This window comes from Sceloporus undulatus, chromosome 11 (genome assembly GCF_019175285.1).
Source record: "Sceloporus undulatus isolate JIND9_A2432 ecotype Alabama chromosome 11, SceUnd_v1.1, whole genome shotgun sequence".
Classification (NCBI taxonomy): Eukaryota; Metazoa; Chordata; class Lepidosauria; order Squamata; family Phrynosomatidae; genus Sceloporus; species Sceloporus undulatus.
This window is the reverse complement of record NC_056532.1, coordinates 8,029,069-8,034,010: the sequence shown is the minus strand read 5'-3', so window position 1 is coordinate 8,034,010 and position 4,942 is coordinate 8,029,069. Positions and strand designations below refer to the sequence as shown.

Below are 4,942 nucleotides of genomic sequence, written 5' to 3'. Positions count from 1 at the left end.
GGGGGGGGCGAACGCGGCGCCTCGGCCGCCATTGAGGTAAAAGAACTCAGGGGTTTGGAAAGGGACATTAAGGCAGACCGAGGGGGTTTGGGAAGGGGATGATGGGCTCGGGAGTCGAAAGGCGGGCTTAAGGGAAACAAAATGGTGGGTGGTTCGTTGAAAGAGGGAGGGAGGGGGAGCGTGACGTCACGGTCCTGGTGTTCGAGGGCGCCCCCTGCAGGCCTCCAAGGGAAGCGCTGTGGACACTTAGAGGAACTGCAGCCACTGGAGGTAGCTAAAGGGAAGCATTGGAGGATACAGGATCAATGGGTCTCTATGGACAAGCATCCTATTGGTCCCTATGGGCAAGCGTTCCCCAATGTTTCCCTATGGGCAAGTATTCTCCCATGTATCTCTATGGGCAAGCATCCCTCAATGTTTCCCTATGGGCAAGTAATTCTCCCATGTGTCTCTATGGGCAAGTATGGTTTCCCTATGGGAAAAGTGCCCTCCCATTATTCGGTATAGGCAAGTATTCCGCAATGGTTCTCTATGGGCAAGTGTTTCCCTCTGGGGAAGCATTCTGTTATTCTCTGTAGATAGACAAGTATTCCCCAATGATTCACTATAGGGAAGCATGGCTTTCCTATGGGCAAGCCTTCACTAATGTCTCCCTATGGGCAAGCCTTCTCCAGTGACCTTCTGTGGGCAAGCCTTCCCCAATGATTCCCTATGGGCAAGTATTCTGCAATGTTTCCCTAAGAGCAGGTATCCACCACTGTTTCTCTATGGGCAAGCCTTCACTAATGTCTCCCTATGGGCAAGTATTCTCTAATGATTCTCTATGGGCAAGTGTTCCCCTGTGAAGCTGGCCGCTTGGAGGAAGGACAACTCCCATGGGATTTCTCTACCTACTGATTTATGGGGCATGACTAAAGCCAATGACAGTCCCTGCCCAAAGGGAATGGTTGGAGAATACAGGTCTGTAAGGGGACAGGAAGGAATGCTTGTTGCCCATAGGGAAGCATTGAGTGCTTGCTCAATGTTTCCTTATGGGCAAGTATTGCCCAATGATTCCCTACTACTTTTGGAGCCCCCTGGAAAGAACCATGGAACAAACTTGTTCTATGACACGCCTTCGTCAGGGTTCTTACCTGGCAGAAGTATTAATTTCAGGCCAGTTTGGAAGAGGCAAACACTGCAACTGCCCCATCGCCACTTCCTGCAGAAAGAAGACAAACAACAGGTTTAGCTTTGTACTCCACGCACCATTTCATTACTAAATAGTTTAAATGAGTTTGCAAACCATTGGAATGGGTGGCTTTAATGCCACAAGCCCATAATTCCCTTGTGGGCAGTGATTCTCTAAATTCGAACAAGCAAACTTTGTTCCCCCCCCCCCTCCACCCTTTACCACCAGAAAGCCTTGGATAGAATTAATAATTACAGGTTTGTTGTGGAATTTTCCTTTTGAAAGCACTGCTGCCAGGAACCTCCCCAGAGTTAGTTGGCTCTGATCTGGGAGGCGCTTTACTTAGTCATGGTCAGGAGGCTGCCTTTGACTCAGTGGCAGCTGACAGCGCATAGGCCTGCAGCTCTGAGTAGCCATTACACAGCAACCGCTGTACAGTGCCTGGGACACTGGAGGTGTTGTTGGTGTCAGAAATACTTTAAGTCTTTATAGTCTGCATTGATACAGTGTATGCTTGTGAACTGCAATTAGATCTGATCAGATTGTTTTCCTGTTGTGTCGTTGCAGTAAAAATGCAGATCTTTGTGAAGACCTTGACTGGCAAAACCATCACTCTTGAAGTGGAGCCCAGTGACACCATTGAGAATGTCAAGGCTAAGATCCAAGACAAGGAAGGCATTCCCCCTGACCAGCAGAGGCTGATCTTTGCAGGCAAACAGCTAGAAGATGGGCGCACCCTTTCTGACTACAACATCCAGAAAGAATCCACCCTCCATCTTGTGTTGAGGGAGGGATGCAGATCGTCGTGAAGACCCCTGCGGGCAAACCACACTCTGGAGGTTGAGCCAAGTGACACCATTGAGAAGTGGCAATGCTAAGACGCAAGACAAAGAAGGGCCATTCCTCCTTGACCAGCAGAAGCTGATTTTTGCAGGCAAAACAGTTAGAAGACGCCGCACTCTGGCCGACTACAACATCCAGAAAGAAGCCACCCTACATCTTGTGTTGGCGTCTCAGTGGGAGGATGGCAGATCTTTCGTGAAGAACCTTGACTGGCAAAACCATCACTCTGGAGGTTTAGCCAAGGACACCATTGAGAACGGTCAAGGCTAAGAATCCAGCAAGAAGCAATTCCTCCGAACAGCAGAGGCTGACTTTGCTGGCAAACAACAGAAGGATGGCCGCACTTTTCGGACTACAACATCCAAAAAGTCTACTCGCATCTGGGTTGGCGTCCTCAGGGGAAGGAATGCAAGATCTTTTTGAAGCCTGACGTGGCAAAACCATCACTCTGGAAGTGGAGCCCAGCGACAACAGGAAAATTTCAATCAAGGCTAATCCCAGGACAAAGAAGGCATTCCCCTACCAGCAGAGGCTGATCTTTGCTGGCAAACAATAAGAAGACGGGCCGCACCCTCTCCCGATTACATAACATACAACATCCAGAAAGAATCCACCCTCCTCTTGTGGCTTCCGCATTGAGGGGAGGATGCAGATCTTTGTGAAGCCCGGACTGGCAAAACCATCACCTCTTGAAGTTGAACCAGTGACAAACCATTGGAGAATGTCCAGGCTAAGATCCGAGGACAAAGAAGGCCATTCCCGTTCCTCCTGACAAGCAGAGCTGATATTTGCAGCAAACATTAGAAGAATGGGCCGCACTCGGTCCTGACTACACATCCAGAAAGGAGTCCACCCACCCGCCAGCGGTGCGGCGGCCAGGGGAGGAAGCAGAGCTGTGGGAAGACCCTGAATGCAAACCATCACTGTGAGGTTGAGCCCAGTGACACCAGGGAGAAGGTCAGGGCCAAATCCGAGGACAAAGAAGGCATTCCTCCTGACCAGCCAGAGGGGATCGGTGCAGGCAAGCAGCTAGAAATGGCCGCACGCTGTCTGACTACACCATCCAGAAGGAGTCCACCCGCCATCCTTGTGCTCTCTGAAGGGGAGGGATGCAATATCTTTGTGAAACCCTGACTGGCAAAACCATCCCTTTGGGAGGTGGAGGGAGCCCAGTGACCACCATGGAAAAATGTGAAAGCGAAAATCCAGGACAAGAAGGCATTCCCCTGACCAGCAGAGCTGATCTTTGCAGGCAGCAGCTAGAAGATGGCCGCACTCTGGCCCGACTACAACATCCAAAGGAGTCTACTCTCCAATTGTGCTGCGTCTCAGGGGATGATGCAGTTTTTGTGAAGACCTTGACTGCAAAACCTCACTACTCTGGAGGTTGAGCCCAGTGACACCATTTGAAAGGTCAAGCTAAGATCCAAACAATAGGGCATTCCCCCCCTCCAGCAGAGGCTCATCTTTGCAAGCAAGCAGCTACGATGGCCGCACCTCCCCTCTGACTAATAACATCCAAAGGAGTCTACTCTCCATCTTGTGCTCCGCTTGAAGGAGGAATGCAGATCTTGTGAAAACCCTGACTGGCAAAACCATCACTCTTGAAGTGAGCCCCAAGTGACACCATTGAGAATGTCAAGGGCTAAGATCCAGACAAAAGAAGCATTCCTCCTGATCAGCAGAGCGGATCTTGGCAGGCAAACAGCTGGAAGATGACCGCACTCGGTCCGACTACACATCCCAAAGGAGTCCCCCTCCATCTTGTGCGGCGTCTCAGGGGTGGATGTTAGATGCGAAAACGAAGACTTTGCAGTTGCCAATAAATACATTTGTTTGTGCAAACTGTAAAGTGCCATGTCTTAAATATTGTAGGTAAAAGCAGGTTTCTGGAACCTCGATACGTGTTTGTCGTACATGCTAAAAAGGTTTTCCTGTTGCAAACATTGAATCCCTGGTCCTGGTGGATGTTTAGGTAAAGGATACAGGTTTTAAACTGAACAGTTCCTGAAATGTGCCAGGGGGAGTTGCCAATAGGATCTGAGGGTCCCAAGAAAGAATTGAGCGCGATTCATACTGGGGGAGAATGGAGAGCTGTAAACCCAGAACCCAAGCTTGCAAAAAAGATCCTAAAGGTAGAGTTTTGTGGGGTTTGGCATGTCCCCCTCGGTAATCTAAAATAATGCAAACTGAACCGTTATAGATATGAGGGTTATGATTCCATTCAGTCTGCAATTGATCCTGCTCAATAAAATTGGAGGACACTCAACCATAAGCATTGCAAGTGGAAGCAGAAGTGGTAAAATCTGGGTTAACTGTCTCATAAATGTGGCATGCGAGGACACGACCTTTTGCTGCCAATTTTCATAGGGCATCTTGCCATGTGTCCCAATGGAGAGGTGTACAAAAAACTAGATGTTTCGTGCTGGACACAAATGTTACCATTCCAAAAGAGAATGCAACGAGTGTATCCACAGAGTTCCGCCAATAAAAGGGGAGGTCTCTACGGCCATTGAAGCAATAAAAGGCTGCTGTGGTGGCAGTTCTCTTTGCCCCTTGGCCAAAATGGCACCATTTTGTATGGCCTATTGTGTCTGGAGCGCAAGGGAGGGCTTGTTTCCCCAAAAGGCCGCTTTGTGGTTTAAGCCACGCTTCTCACGGTGACCCCTGGCCCTTTCGGACCCGGTGGTGTGTATAACGCGTGGGCGTGGCGAAGGCGGTTCGTCCGGCTCAGCTAAGCTCTAATGCCAAATGTGACCATTGAATATTTGTCAATTCCTATAAATAAAGGCTGGCCGGTTTTTACGGAGGCTACTTCTGTGGTTTTCTGCTGGGTGGGAGTCAGGAGAGGCCCTAGAAAAGTGCCAAGTTCGGCCCGTCTAATTGTAGTACAAATAAGTAGCAACAGAACACAGACCATGGTTACAG

The 4,942-nt window shown here is 49.5% G+C and overlaps 1 pseudogene; it reads left to right on the top strand.

Moving 5' to 3' along the window:
* Window positions 1-3,807, top strand: part of LOC121917035 — a 4,147-nt pseudogene extending 340 nt beyond the window's left edge.
* Window positions 3,808-4,942: the final 1,135 nt, after the last annotated feature.